The sequence below is a fragment of the Lepidochelys kempii genome, chromosome 6 (assembly GCF_965140285.1).
Source record: "Lepidochelys kempii isolate rLepKem1 chromosome 6, rLepKem1.hap1, whole genome shotgun sequence".
Lineage (NCBI taxonomy): Eukaryota > Metazoa > Chordata > Testudines > Cheloniidae > Lepidochelys > Lepidochelys kempii.
Genome location: NC_136385.1, coordinates 56,628,180 through 56,644,987, shown reverse-complemented (window position 1 = coordinate 56,644,987; position 16,808 = coordinate 56,628,180). Strand labels below are relative to the sequence as shown.

Sequence of the window (16,808 nt, the reverse complement as noted above, 5' to 3'; positions counted from 1 at the left end):
TTCCTTCTGGTCTTGGAATCTATGAATCTATAGGCCTTTTTTCTCTACTTCGGGTCACTCATCTGGCACTTGCGTCTTTTCTGTCCAGCTATACAGTCACTCATACTGTCAGTTTAAATGTCTTCTCCTGTCTACAACAGACTTACCGTGTATCTCCACCACTATTGGGAAATGTTGTGAAACTCTGAAACAAGAACAGAGAATACTGAAAGATGCCCAATAGCATAGGATGATAGTCACATAGCGTGGAGCATCTCTAAACACTCAGGATCCTTTATAGATCTATTATTGCATATTTACAAAAATGATTGATGCACTTACAAAATAAATAAACTCTTGTGCATGTGGAGGAAAAAGAGAGCTGCTTTGTTCGTTATGCCCGCATGTATCCAGAGACTCAGTAGTACACAGACATACCTTCAAGTGCTCTTTCTTATTAACATAATGCAACCCATTACAATTCCTTAAGCATTTTAATTTTTTGAGTACGTGCCAGTTGACTAAAATATTCATGTCTACGGTTAGCACAATTAGGGACGTTTACAACATCATTCAATGTTAATTGTAGTAGTGTGGTAACCTAGTGCTCCAATTAGCCAGGCCTCTGCATACATGGTTATAGCACGTCTGATCGAGGTCCAGTATCCTGATCCCGATATTACTTCAACATCAGTAATTGTTGGGGAAAATGGGAATATATGTTACATTGATTTTCCACAGTATGTTTGTGTTTGTGTTGACTGCTTCACAGCTGGGCTTCTACTCCAGTTCTTCTGATGCTGCAATTCTATTGATTTTTTTTCCCCACTGAAGCTAGTGAAATGTTGATCCTACATGTGGATGCACTTTGCTTTATGATTAGTGTGTGGGGGTGGGGGTGGGTGTGTGCTTGCACGTATGCATATGGGGGAGAGAAAATATGTATTTAATCTACATAGAGACCATGTATGATATTGATAAAGTCTGGGTACCCATGGGTTTCATTAACAGCCTCAGGACAGATCTGCTAGTGCTATGGCTTGAAAGGGGAAGACTCTCAATGAAACCTTTTCAACAAAGCCTGTTGCCTTGGGGTTCACCCGCAACTGTAAGTGGGTATGATACAGTATAAGGCAGAAGAGACACAGAAAGGTTTAAGGCCATAATGGATGGAATTGCTATTGTTTTTCCATAATTTACATCCTATCATGGGCCGAGCCCAAAAAAGCAGAAGACTAGCAAATACATTTTTCCCAAATATTTCATGAATATGGAATGAGTCTGTATATCCCAACAGCTCTCAATAGTCTTTTGTTTGAGCTTTGCTCTCGCATCACAAATACAGAATTCTTTGTGGAGGCTTCTCTGTTTTAGATCACACAAGCTTATCTCAGCGAACATTTTTTCCCCACAAAAAAGCTACTGATCTCCAGGGAATGCTGTATAGTATAAAGGTGCTTTAGAGTCATGTGGCTTTGTCTGAACTAAATCAGGTTTTTGGCAATCCAATGATGACAGGGCATGGCTACACTTGCAGATGTAGAGCGCTTTGAGTTAACCCTGCCTTCGGAAAGCGCAGTAGGGAAAGCACTGCAGTCTGTCCACACTGACAGGAACAAGCGCACTGGCGTGGCCACATTTGCCGCACTTGCAGTGGCATTGGGAGTGGTGCATTATGGGCAGTTATCCCACAGAGCACCTCTTCCCATTCTGGCCCTGTGGCTTGTGGAAAGGGGGCAGGGAGTGCGGGGCATTCTGGGTCCTGTCCCAACGCCCCGTGATGCATCGGTTCGCATCCCAGCAATCCCTGTGCTTCTGTCCACATTTGGCACCATCTTTTAACATTTTTTGTACTGCGCGCTCTGTCTTCGCTTTTGGTCTGCGAGAATGGAGCCTGAACTGCTGAGGAGTATGCTGACAAGTCTCGCCAGCACGTCACGTTTGGCAGTCGACTTATTCCTTATGATCCAAAGTGACAGTGAGGGCTCCGATGATGATATAGACTCAATTAACGTGTATGACATGAGTTTGCTTGTGGCATTCATGGACATGTTCACCACTGTGGAACGCCACATTTGGGCTCGGGAAACAAGCACTGCGTGGTGGGATCACATTGTCATGCAAGTCTGTGATGATGAGCAGTGGCTGCAGAACTTTTGGATGAGAAAAGCCACTTTCATGGGACTTTGTGAGGAGCTTGCCCCCACCCTGCAGTGCAAGGACACGATATTGAGAGCTGCCCTGACAGTGGAAGCTGACAACTCCAGACAGCTACTGATCGGTTGCTAACCAGTTTGGAGTGGGGAAGTCAACTGTTGGAATTGTGTTGATACAAGTTTGCAGGGTCATTAATCACATCCTGTTCAGAAGAACTGTGACTCTGGGCAACACGCATGACATTGTGGATGGCTTTGCACAAATAGGTTTCCCTAACTGCAGAGGGGTGATAGATGGCGCACATATTCCAATTCTGGCACCAGCCCACCGAGCCTCTGAGTACGTTAATCAGACGGGGTATTTCTCTATGGTTCTCTAGGCGGTTGTGGATCACACTGGGCTTTTCATTGACATTACTGCAGGCTGGCCCGCATGCATCTTTCAGAACACTGGCCTGTTCAAGAAGCTGCAAGCCAGGACTTTTTTCCCAGACCAGAAGATCACCGTAGGGGAAGTCGATATGCCCATTGTGATCCTTGGAGACCCTGCTTACCCTTTAATGCCATGGCTCATGAAACCCTACACAGGGAACCTTGACAATAGCAAGGAGCCATTCAACAACAGGCTGAGCTGGTGCAGAATGCCTGTGGAGTGTGCTTTTGGCTGTTTAAAGGGCCGCTGGTGCTCTCTGTATGAGAAGCTGGACCAGGCCGATGACAGCATCCCCATGGTTATATCCGCGTGCTGTTCCCTCCATAACATTTGTGAAGGGAAGGGTGAACAATTCACTCAAGCGTGGAACTTGGAGGTTCAACACCTGGAGGTTGAATTTGAACAGCCAGAGAGCAGGGCTATTAGAGGGGTGCAGCGTGGGGCTGCAAGGATTAGGGATGCTTTGAGGGAGCAATTTGAGGCTGAAAGCCACCAGTAATGTCTGGTGCCCTGCATGGGAGTGATGTGCAGTGGTTCCAATGTTAGTAGGAATCTGTGTTTGCTACGCTGACTTGCAGTGCCTGTTTCTTTCCTGAGCTAAGGTATCTTTTACTTCGTGCAATAATAAAGAATGTTTTCAAAGCCAAAAAATCAATTTGTTGAAAAGAAACAAAACTGCTTGAAAAACAGAAATGGCAAGGGGCTGGGGTGGGGAATGGTACAATCTTGATATTTGCCCGAAGGTATCGTAATTCCTACGGCTGGAGTGCAGCTGGGACTGGACAGCTTCCTCCTGCCAAACACTGATGAGGTCCAGCACCTCGCCATTGCTCCATATTGGGGATTGCATGGAGGCCTGGTCACCTGGAAAGATTTGCTGAGAGCACTGCACACCTGGCTGAGCAAACAGGAAGAGGATTTTCAAAATTCCCAGAGAATTTAAAGGGCGGGTCTGATGGTTGGTCACCTGAGGGCAGGGCAGTAGAGTTCAAAGTGATGAGCAGAGTGGCTAGCACAGGCGTTGTGGGACACTTCTGGAGGCCGATCAGAGCACACTATAGGACCAGGGCATCCACGCTGGTGCCGCGGTGCTCCAGCGGGGGCGCAGCAAACGTTATTCCACTCGCCGAGGTGGAGTACCAGCACCGCTGTAGCCGTGGAGTCAGAGCGCTCTACCTGCCTTGCCAGTGTGGACAGGTAGTGAGCTAGTGTGCCCGGGGCTCCTTTATCGTGCTGTAACTCACAAGTGTAGCCAAGCCCGTACATATATCTTTTGTAGATGTTTCATGAGAAACTCTATTTTAGCATAAAGAAAGGAGACTGGCACATATAGTAAAATATATTTTTATTGGTGCATCATAACATTTGCTCAGTTAGGAATCTGACACAAAAATGTGCCATGCCAGAGTTATCCCAGAAAATGATTGAGACTCACAATGTAAAGCAAAATACATGAATGAATTTTTTTTCTTTCTTTCATAGAGTTGATGGTGGGGAGATATGGTTATTGTCCTCAGCTATGATCCAGTTATCCAAGTGCAGTGTGGGTCAGAACATTTTCTTCTTTATACAACTATACCTAACCTTATTTGACTTGACCCTGAATAAAGCTTTACAAATAAAATCAAACTGTCAGATGGCAAGGAACTAATTCCTTTACTTCCAGAGCTACACTACACCTGCCATGCTGTCATTTTCCTCTACTGCCTTTGTATTTAAAACATACTTGGCTGTCTAAGCTTATCTAAGGTTTGATTCTACCTTGCTGGGCTGTGTTGGTACATATGGTACTACAGACATTCTGTAGTACATATGGTACCAGCAACACAACCCAACTGGTAGCCCAGCAACTGGTACATACAACACAACAGCAGGAGCCTTTCCTGTGGTACATTCTGTAGTACAGCACTGGCTCTCTACCTCAGTTATACTGTGTTCAGCAGCAGTCAAGAAGACTTTTCATGCTAAGTGAAGTCTGTAAAATGTGTGGGTAAGTGCTGGATAAAACTAAAATTCCTCCAAAATTTTGGTAAATTAAAAAGAGAATTTCAGTGGAATCTGGTTAAAATATTTGTGACTTATTATTTCCCCAACTGTTACAACTACCCAGAGGCGAACTCCTTTTCAGATTTCCCAATTATTTTCTCTATTTATGGAGGTGGAAAAAAACCCCAAACAAACTGCTAAGATTGTACCACATATCAAATTGTCAGTTTTAAGCTGAGGCAGATTAAAGAACAAATCAGAGTTGTGTTGTACAGAGTCCTCTATCTGTAAAGTGTCGAAAAGAACAGCAGAACTGTGTGAAGTCCCTTCCCCACTGCCGATTTTAGGTAAAGACAGTTAAATGATCTGTCATGTTTTACTAATGTATAGGAGAAATGATAATGAATTGAACCTCATAAAAAACAAGCCTAGGAAATCAATGCAAAAATAATATGAGCCAATACACTTTTTGTCAATTATTTCCTTGGAGCCAAAATGCTGCTGCAAGAACTAACCATGTAGAGTATGTGTGTGTGTGTGTGTAGAGGGAGGGGGAGGCTAAGCTGAAATGAAAGTAAATTAGTTTGCTGTATGTTTTCATACAATCTTCCAAGAGACAAAATTGAGTCACTGCCTTTTAGGGGGAGAGAGTAGTTTGTTGGAGTAGGAGCCAGAGTTAAGATTCCTGATTTCTGTTCCTGGTTCAGCCGCTGCCTTGCAGTGGGATTTCAAAGAAGTGACTTGAACCTTGTGTGCCTCAGTTTCCCATCTGTACAAAGGGGATGATAATAGTAATCTACCTGAAATAGATTGTGGTCTAATTAGTGTTTGTAAAACATGCCCCCATGAACTATGCTGTGCAAATGCAAAGTATCAAGTCCTGGGGGAAAACACACCCCTATTCACTCATTAATAGAGGTTAGTGGCAAAAATATTATCTACTGTATTCCCATGCACAAAGAACATTCTTACCCACCAGGGAAAAGGGATATAGACTACAGAATAGTTGTACTGAGCTTTACTGTGAGAGTAAGAGAAAGATCTATGGGCAATCAACTGGGAACAGCTCATGCCAGAAGAGCTGCAATTACTTACTAAATGTGTCCTGCTTATCCTAAAGAGATGGATTAGCTATCTAGCCATTTGAAATGCCATCACTACTCCATGCTAGATAGGAATTAAAACTGCCTGCTCATTTATTTAAAGGTGCCTAAGAAGATAAGCACCTGTGTGTCTGTGCAATAGTCCAGGAAGCTGGACAGATTGGACTCTTGGCATGCTATATTGAAGTCACTTAAAAATAATTGTATCAAATTGAAGTGTTATGGGAAATGAATATATATTGCTGTAACAGTTAATATTATTGTCCTGAATAAATAGTTACATTCAACAATTATACTGTATATTCACATGAGGTTCCATCATATTTTACACTTACCTATACATAATAGTATATAAATTAATGCGTATCTATTTTCTCTGTGTGCGCTACTGCATAAAGGAAGAGAGACACTTCCAAATTCTCTTCTCGCCTAACTCTGTTAAAATCTATGGAACTATGTCAGCAGAGAATTTGGTCCACAATGTATGTCGGGAGGGGATACAGGATTTGGATACAGATGTATTTCAGGTATAAGATTGGTATTAATGTAGCATTACAACTCAGAAAAATCAAAGCACTACAAAAGCTAGGAAATACATAGGTAAGGTTGAAAGCTCATCCTTATCTTTATCCACTGGTGCTGACTTTCATTTTTCTGGGTAGATGCTACACCCTGGCTTTGCCCCAATGACTGGCCCCTGCTCTGCCCCTTCCCCTGCGGTCCTGCCCTCGCTCTACCTCTTCCGTTACGGTGCTTCATTGCTGTATCTGTGTTCCCTGCAAAGCAAATATTGCATGAGAAAGTTGACTTGTTGCACATTGGTTTATTGCAACAAACTCTTTTCAGATACGTGCTTTAGACCCTTACATAGTTCATGGCAGCTCACCTCTTTTGTCGCTGCATAAGGGTATCCTTCCATTCGGTGAACCAATGAATGAGGGAGAGAGACATGGAAGGGTGACTGCTGCCTTCATGTTTTTCTCTGCTTGAATGAAGGAAGCCCAGCTGCTTTTAGACAGCAAGACTAAGAGAATCAGATTACATACTGAGAATAATTAGGAGGCAAAAAATGGCTCTCATTTAATTATTTCAGGGCATTATTCAAACTATTGCACAGCAACTGCTGTGCTCTACTGCCCTCTGGTTCCCACGAATGCAAAATGGCCTAATTTAAAAATCACCAGGGCAAGGAAAACCAGAGGGAAAAATGTTGGGGAAATTCCTAAGAGCAAATTTACTCTGCCCTGTCTTTTCCCCCCGCCCCCCAGTCTTTCTGATTGATCCAAATAACTTCCCATGTGGAACATGAAACACCCTGAGATCATCTATAAAATAAGTCATGTGCCTCATCTCCTTTCTGCCCAGGTGGCTTTGGGAGCCTCCACTTTATCCTTCTTCCCTACTACTTGAAATTCAGTGCTCTTTTAGAATGTGCCGCACCATCTCTTCTGGGTGGGAGGGGAGAGAGCAATAGAGAGAAGGGACACTTGGATTTTGCAACTGTGAGTGTGAGGGGGAAGATGAGTACGCATGTGCGCGCACTCACAAACAGAAATAATCCAAAGGAAGAGCTGGTAACCATGGCAACACTGAGGGCATGTTTTGCATAAATGTAAAATCCCAGCTGCTTAGGACCATATGCAGGCTATATTTAACCACTGCTCAGTGGCAAGTGAGTTTGGAGTTAACTCTTCCCAAAGGCAGTGAGCCCTGCACTTTTAATATTTGCTAATGTTCCCCTTGCCTTAGTGCCGTGTAGTTTATCACTTCAGCAACACAATGGATGTGAATATGTGCAGGGAAAAAGCATTGATGTACCTGATCACAAAATTGATTCAAGTGCTCAGATGTCCTGCTTTTTACCTAATGCTTCAACAAATGGAGTGGTAATTTTGAAAAATTAAAGTGCAAAATAGAGCTGATTAGGTGGTATAATTAATGGCATACAGTTCTCTTCCTCCTAATCCCACTTCTGTTTCTCATAAAACAATAATAAAAATTTTCACTTTCAGTCTGAGTGACTTTCTTTCCAAATTAAGGAAATCAACCAAGAAAAAAATTGATAAATTTCCAGGTGGGGGAGAGACCAGATGTAAGTTACTCTGTAACAGGTTCCTTGACTGACTTTTAACACTCCCTTGCCACCTCATAGTTTAAGATGCAGTACACACAAAACAGGTGTGTATATATATGAAAAGCCTTATGATTGGATCTGGGTATACATCAAGCTCCCATCTTCCTGACAGGCTTCCTTTAAGATTTTCTGCAGTAGGGCTAGATCCATGCTGGCCATTGAGCCCTATTCAGCCCCATAGATGTTTCACCTGTAAGAAGTAGAAGCCCTTGGATACACTCTCCCTGAGACTGGAGAGCAATATTATCCTATTAGGATCATGCTGCAGCTTATATCTGCTGCCATATACCAGTGCTCTACAAATCCATCAAAGGCGTGCAGGTCAAGATCCTGATAGAAAAGATTCCTATTGTAAGGCCCTGTTTTCAGTTACTTATAACTTTGCCTAATTTTAATCACTGGAGCTGAAATGGTCCATACCAGGTGTTAGCTTGGGGCTGATTTTATTTCAGTCAAAATTATTCATCTGTTTGTCAGAATGAGGCTAGTGGGAAATCTGTTATTTTGCCCTTGATAAAAAGTCCTTGCCATTGTTTCACTGAGAAGCTTTAGTGACCCCAGGCTTTGGAGCAGGGATTTGAAATTTGGCAGAAGGGTCACTGTATTGTCAAGGATATGACTCTTTACCATGGGTGATGATCCACCCAAATTTGGCCAAGTTACGAGCCTCTGAAATTCTGTTTACAAATGCTCAGTAGAGACTTGTTAGAGTTTGACAACTAAATTCTCTAATTTCACTTTCACTAAATGAGCTCCATCTCCATGCTCTCTGATCTGTATTCGCACCATCACCTCTGAACAAATGAACGTGCTCCATCTTGGAGCTGGAGAGGCAGAAGAGGACTTCCTCTGCAATTGTTCCACCTGTTAGTTGGAGGCTGCAGTGGCTCTGGGTGCCAAAACTGAGAGCAGGGAGACTCACTCTCTTCTGTGGTTTCAATGTCTTCTGTTCTGCCCAGGCAGCAAGGAAGAAGGAACCACATGTGAGCGGGCTGGAGCAACTAGGCCTGGGGTGCTAGTGAGGGAAGTAACATGGAGAAGGGGGCAGGGATGAGAAGCCCCAGGAGGCTGGGATTGGAAGTGGGATGAGGTCCAGATGGAAGTACTAGGCATAGAAGGGGTCAGACTTGAAAGAAGGAGGCAAAAGGATCTGTGACCACTGACCTCTGCCACTTGAGCTAATAGCATAACTGACATCAGTAGCAGGATGCTATGCTCTGTTAGTCATCCACCACAGACAGATAAGGACCCATTTTCTGTGGATTTTTCACAGTATTATCAGTATTCCCCCCACGTGCTGCAAATACCTTTAACACACTGGAAATACTTACGATGCCACCATAATGTCAATTACATTCTAATGGCAAATGTCAGCATTTTAATGGTGTCTGCTGTAGGCTGAACAGTTTCCATTTGTTCAGCAAAGTACACTTGCAGCTACATCTGTATCACAAAAAGGACGCATGTTGTGTTTCTACAGGTTAGATACAGAAATATGGTTCCAAGTTTAAAATAAGCCCAGGTGCACATTGCAGCATGTTGGTATCAGGCCCCTCAGTCTGGTCAACTGGTATTACCCACTTGGTATTAATCTGCAAGCTACATCCCTCATAGTGCTCCAGGCTCTAATGTGAAGTAGTAGCCACACAGTGTTTTCCTATTTAAGTGCACCCTGCCTACTCTCAGTGCATTAGAAAGCATGCCAGCAGACAATTGCTATCTTGAACTCTTGTATTAAATTAAAACTGGGCTAATATTAAGGTTCCCTGTTAACGTTTAATTGCACATTAGCTTTGCAAAAAAAGAATCAAACACACTTCAAGGAAGGGAAAACAATTGCTTAACTTTGCTCCCTCTCTGAGCTACAGGCATGCATCTAATTAAACAGAAGCAATTTGGGTTAAAATGGGACTAAGGAGACTAGCAAAAACAACAAGGAAATAGTAGGGCAATAGGGGAGATGCACAGAGGTACCATTAATCCAAATGGTACAGATGCATCCCTCTACACTGAGCACAAGAGAACTCTCTCTGATTGTACTTCAGCATTCATGATTCTTCAATAGAAGCACTGAGAGACAATAGGGACAGTAAAATCTGACAGCTCTCCTGAGGGAGGCCAAACCTGAGTGGTGTTTTGACCCCCCTAGGCATCAGGTCACTAACAATATTGCTCACTCAGTTTTGGCCCCACTGCCCTCTTGTCACAACTAAGAGCAGGCAGGGCCAAACCTGAGCAGGCAGCAGGGTGGTCAACGCTGCTCCTCCGCACCACTGTCAATGGTACGTAATACATAGGAACTCTGGCAGAGGCAGGGATAGAATCCAATTGTCAGGAGCAGTATTCATCTGTCTTGACCATAAGTCCCCCACCTCATTCATTATACACATTCAAATGTCTTTTAACAAATGAGGTCTGTAGAAACCGCACAACACCCTCATTGACCATACAACCCCAATAACTCCCCAAGTACCTTCTTTTCTGTGCACTGAATGAGGTGGGTCTTGTGGAAAGAATAGTAGTTGATCATGTAATTAAAGATTGTATCATAATGCATATACACAAGGAGGCCAAATCAAGGTTTCAAAGGCAACTGAAATTCTCCCATTTTCTAACCTTGGAGTACCTGTATTTGCAACCTTACCATTACTTTAATGTAGTTTGTGTGTCATTTTCTAGTTTTTTTTTAAAAAAAAGGCAAACTGAAAAAACAAATTCCACCCTGTGGCATCATCCTGACACCCATATGGTTCATCATCAAAGACAGCCCTAGAGCTGACTGAAAAGCAGAATTTCTATCCCACAGAAAATGTCAAGGTTTCAAAAGAAAAAAATCATCCCACTTTGAGGCAAAAAGTAAAAATCTTGAAATTTTTCACAGGACAGATATTTTAAAAAAATATCAATTTTGGGACAACCAAAAGTGACTCCTCCCCCCCCCCCAGCTTGCAGGCAAAAAGAAAATTGTTCCTTTCAGGTGGGCTAATGGAAGCTGAATGCCCCAGTTCTCATCCTCCTGGCCTCTCCGGCAGCATAGAGAGGCAGCTAACTATGGGGCAGGCAGAAAGCTGGGAAGCTGAGCCTTTTCACCTCCTCACAAGCCTTGTGGTGGGAGAGGCAGCCAGAGATGGGCAGAGAGGAGGAGGACAGCCAGGGCACTCAGCCTCCAGTAGCCAACCTGGAATACTCCTGTCAATTTCCTGATGAAAATTTTGATTTTGTGAAAACAGCTTTTGACATCAGAGAATCATTCTCAACCGGAGAAAATTCCCAACCAGCTCTGGTTAGAAGTTGAACCTCTGGATCTACCTCACAGACCTCTGCTCGTTTGACATTTCTGATGGGAAGTGCCAACATTTTAAGGGTAAATCCTATAGCTCCAAACTAGCAACGTATACATTTCTTTTCCAGTTTGCATTTTCTTCAGTGATTCCATTATTCATAAAGGAATGACTGCCTCCCCTTATAGAAAAGCTCAATAGAATTTAGTAAGGTGTAAAATGATAGGGTTCTGCAGAAATTGCTGTTTAATGAAAAAGGAGGGGTGGGGAGAGAATATAGAGAATTTAATGAAGAATTTTATAGTTCTATGATTTATAATTCTCTGTTAAATTTTATAATCCTTGCCATTGAGTTCTATAAACTAGTTTACAAATTATATAAAAAAGTTATTATCTATTAAATTCTGTATGACTTTTCCCATAAGGTTTATCAGTGTTTAAGCTTTTAAAAAGTATATAGATGTAAATATTACTCTAAAAGACTTAACTCCCTGGTTAGGTAAATTTAGACTGCTGCAGATATCGTACATTTCTTTCAGGTGTCATTCCAAGTGGTTATTCCTTTAAGAGTAGGCTTGAATCAAAACCTTAGACCCAAACTTTGGGTTATTTGAGGAATGGATCTGAGTTACGCACTTGAACCCGTTAAAGTCCTACCCCAAATCTGATTGTTGCTCAAAGAGCTATACAACTCTTCCATTAGTTTGCAACCCTCATCTTTGGTGGAAAGAACTCAGCATGAGTCCTGGTATCATGAGTCCTGTGGGAGCTCCTTGCATCAGTGTGTCCCTTTTGAAGGACTCAGGCCAGGTGCAGTTGCACCGCTGTAGCGCTGTACATGAAGACAAGCCTTCAGTGCCCCTTCAGTGGTAGTTCTCAACTGGCTGAATGCTTCTAACTCCTAGCCCATAGGTGAAGCAAGGTGCTTTGTATTATGGTGTAAGACAAAGGGACTGGTGTGAGCTACAGAGTATGGAAGTGCCCACATTTATGGGGTTAAATCCAGCTCATCTCTAAAGAAAAACAAATGCTAACTCTTTCAGTCATTTTTATGAGTGAAATTAATATTTTTTACTTGTCAGAAGATATAAATTTAAATAAAATGAATTCCCTGATCATTTATCAAAGTTTTATTCATTTGTCCAAGTCACTTTATTCAAACTTGTTACATCAGAATATATCCCTCAGCTTTGTGTCACAGGTCTGCAGCCAGACATCTGATCTGTTTACAAGGCCAGATTTAACTCCTGTAGAGACAATCTCAGAGGAGCATAGACGCGTACATTATAAATCTTTCATTTTGTAAGGCTTATTAACTTGTCATAAAAAAACACTTATTGCCAAACTGAATTTATTATTACAAGGTCATAGCCCAAGACCCTATTAATTTTCACTGAAATAAGCCTCTCCATTTTTGTTGTTGGAGAAAGACAAATTGTGTGTAGTGCTTTTTTGTGTGTGTCAATTTCAGCCACTTTTAACCTCTGAGTAAAAAAGTTAGTTTTAGAAAATATAACTTTTCAGGAGGGTGTCCTTATGAACACTACACCCCATTATGTATGTCAAATCCAGTATAAAAAGGGAATGGAAAGGGCTGTGCTAGCGAGGTTAAGAAAGCAGCTACTTTTCACATAGGGATTCTGTGGAAGTGAGCCTGCCTGGGACTTGAAAACAAGTAAGTAAAAAACAGATGGAATATATTTGTTCCCCTAAAATTAGTTTTGACTTGAATAGCCTGCAGCCACATCGCTGTGCTGTGTTGCCAGAAACCCTCACAAACAAGCAAAATCTGGTAAATACCATGCAAAATGTTGTGTATTTGTAACCATGCCTCAGTGGGTCACAACTGAGGATGCCAAATTAAGGACAAACTGCTGAGAAATAGGGCAAACACAATCCCAAACTGGTGGTTATTCTTTCATAAGATATACCAAACCACCCACAAAGGTAAACTCCTGTTCCACCACACTGAAGTCATAAAAGCAATTTTCTTTGGCATTCCAGTCTTTGTATCACCACCAAAAACACTGGATTCAGAGATGAGTGGTTCTTTACAACCAGTCTCATCAAATGAAAGGTTCTTCTGATCCCAAAGGACCAGCCACACACCCAGGTCAATACATAACTTAGATCTTCCCCCAAAATCACACTGATGTCAAACCTTTAGTATCTAAATTCTAAAGGTTTATTCATAGAAAGAAAGAAAGAAAGAAAGAAAGAAAGAAAGAAAGAAAGAAAGAAAGAAAGAAAGAAAGAAAGGTGAGAGTTAAAATTGGTTGAAGGAATCAAATACATACAATAATTGTATGTTGCCTAAGCAACCTTAACTCTGCCTTCTTTTGCAATGCCCCAGCACTCCTCATTAACATGAATTCACCTTTACTCTGCCAACCCCACAGTTGCTGGAATGTACAAGCTCTTTATATCCTTTCACTACCTATTCACTTTTACTCATAAGATTACTTTTAACACTGTTAAGGAGGGGAGAGGGAGGGAAGGTTTTCCATACCACCTTCCCTCTACTCTTTTTGAGGAATGCCTTAATATGCACATACTCACACTGATCCCTGATACTATAAGATTTGGGCAGTTCCATATCCTGGCATACACTCAAGCACTCTGCCAAGTCCCCAGAAAGAATAGCACACATGTACGCCTGAAGAATCAGTTCACAGCTTTTTACAACTCCCTTACTCTTTCACTTAACTGTCATAAAAACCTCTCAGATTCTGCCTCCCTGCTTACAATATCCCATGTCATAAAATTCTTATGTCCAGCTACAGACACAACTTATGCACTTTTGCAGAGAAACAATGCATACTGCATCGTGAAGGTACACATGCATCTTTTCCCTTTCCTCGCACAAATCAGGGTGTAAATGGCCTCCACCATTCAGTATAGCTATCCCTTCAGTATAGCTAATCACAGTTTACCTGGAGTGCATGCAGATCATAAATAATTAGACTGCTCACATATCCCTACTTGCTACTGACAATACCCTTTGTAATAAACGCCTGTGCTCTGCTAATTGTATAACATACAGAATTCTGCACTGAAGTGATGCATACTGGATCTTGAAGCTACACACATGTTTCTTCCCTTTGCTCACACACTTTGGAGGGTGCAAAACATAGATTTGCTCATATCATCATCATAGCTGTGTCACACATCTCAAAGTAATCCACATGTCTTTATAACCCAAACACACCTTTACCAAGCAGGCCCAACTCCTGCCTCCACTATTTAGTGTAGGTACACCTAACACACTAACTGCACCTGGAGTATATCTAAATAATTCCCATTAATAGTGATAGGTGGAATCCTGTGTGAGAGTGAATAGGTTGTAAAAGGAGGTGAAGTGCTTGTGCATTTCAGCAACTGTGGGGTTGGCAGAATAAAGATGTGTGTGTTAATGGGGCTTATTGGAGCATTGCTGAAAGAGGGCAGAGTTCAGGTTGCATGGGCAACCTTAACTCAGCATATCCAGATTTTCAGACGTTTGAGTGTGGCTCCTCAATCTACTTCAAAGGGATGACATACCACCAAGCAACCATAACTCAACATTACATTAACAATTTTTTGCCATTGAATTTCCTAGGCTTTTTTGGCTTGGAAAAGATAAGTTGTTGGTAGGAGTTAGTTGTCATTTAGGTAATTGCACATTGTTGTCCCAAAATTTGCATACCAACCGAGCCCTCCCCCTGCCATCCGTCACCTAGGACCCCCCAAAACCAGCTCTGGCACACTTCCCCAGCCATGACACTGACCCATTTGCTGTGTTCCCCCTCCAACCTGGCCCCCTCCCCACTACTGTACCCAGGCCCCTCCACTCCAAGCGGGAAACATATATCCTTAAGTCCTCACTCCCTGGTTCATGTCTATTGCCATTATGCCACACACCCCCAGCCCAACTCACATGCAATACCTGGACTAATGGTCAATGATGGTACAGAGGAATGGTGTTTCTGGTTGTGTTTCAGAATGGTCAGAAGGTGGAGTATGTGGCAGGGACAGCAAGAGAAATCACAGACAGGTTTTCTGTTCCAAAATACAGATCATTTTACATTTTTTACAGTGGTGTTGTATCTGTGTTGGTCCCTGGGTGTTAGAGAGACAAGGGTGGGAGGTAACATCTGTTATTTGATCAACTTCTCTTGGTGAGAGAGACAAGCTTTTGAGCTACACCAAACCCCTCTTCAGGTCTAGCAAAGGTACTCAGGGTGTCACAGCTAAATACAAGGTGGAACAGATTGTTTAGCATAAGTAGTTGACACATGTTGTAAGAGACCATTCAAGGTGAAGTGGTCTGTTACCACCCCTGTGGTCATCAGACAAAAAGGAATTTTAGTGGGTTCAGATTGTTGGAATAGGCCATAAATCCAGTGTTTGACAGAGAGATCCTCTGATCCCTGTCCAGCAGATGTACCCCATCTCTGACAACTTGTCTTTGCCTACAGTGCGACTGTCGTGATTTAGTGAAGATGCTACTACACCAATGGGAAAGCTTCTCCAGTCAGCGTGGTGTAATTCACCTCCCGGAGAGGGGGTACCTACGTTGACGGGAGAAGCTCTCCTGTTGACATAGCACTGTCTACATGAGGGGTTAGATTGGTATTGCTATATCTCTAGTTATACTGATATAGGTCTGTAGTGTAGACACCTCCAAAGAAATCCTCTACATTTTTTTCCTCTTTGTTGGTGAAAACACATGGTAATCCTTCCTGACTGCATGTTTACACAAGCAAAGAAGTTGACATGTTCTTAAATGACATTCACATGTTGAGTCCCGCAAAGACTTAGTGGATACCATGTACTACTAATTGACTGATAGGCTATTTTGACCCACATCACCACAATAATTTAATCTCTAGATCTGTTCAGGAAATAAATAAAACAACAAACAACCCTACCAACCGAGATTTTTTTTAAACTACTTTTTTTTCTGGGGACTTATGTCTTCAGACCCCTGGCTCAAATAGCTCCAACTTTGGGTCACAAATTGACTTAGCACTCCCATGGGGCACAGCAAATTTCAAGAAAATGTGTGCAAATGTGAATTTTATAGCACTTTTAAGAATCTTCCATTAAACAGGAAGATTATAGTGAGACAAATGGAGGAAAAAGGCTCCTCTACACATTCATCAACACCTGCTACTGTAAGTAACAGTAAAAAGTACTTCCTGTGACTGTTGACCAGAGTTGACAGCTACAGCTGGCTCCCTCTGGAAAATCTTCTCTGGTGGACCCAGTGGTCAAGAACTGTGTGGACAGCCTAGGACATTAGCACTTAGGCAGGTGCTGAGGGAGTTGACTGATGTGATTGCAGAGCCGTTGGCCATTATCTTTGAAAACTTGTGGTAATTGGGGAGGTCCCAAATGCTTGGAAAAAGGCAAATACAGTGCCCATCTTTAAAAAAGGGAAGGAGAATCCAGGGAACTACAGACTGGTCAGCCCCACCTCAGTCCCTGAAAAAATAATGGATCAGGTCCTCAAAGAATCAATTTTGAAGCATTTGGAGGAGAGGAATGTAATCAGAAACAGCCAACATGGATTCACCAAGGGCAAGTCATCCCTGACCAAAATGGTTGCCTTCTATGTTGAGATAACTGACTCTGTGGATATGGGGAAAGTGGTGGACATGATATATCTTGACTTTAGCAAAGCTTTTGATATGGTCTCCCACAATATTCTTGCCAGCAAGTTAAAAATGTATGGATTGGAGGAACGGACAATAA

The 16,808-nt window shown here is 42.4% G+C and overlaps 1 protein-coding gene across 9 annotated transcripts in view; it reads left to right on the top strand.

Annotated features, from left to right (window-relative positions):
- Positions 1–16,808, top strand: part of LRRC4C (leucine rich repeat containing 4C) — an 850,059-nt gene that overhangs the window by 50,797 nt on the left and 782,454 nt on the right. The gene's annotated exons all lie outside the window — the stretch shown is intronic.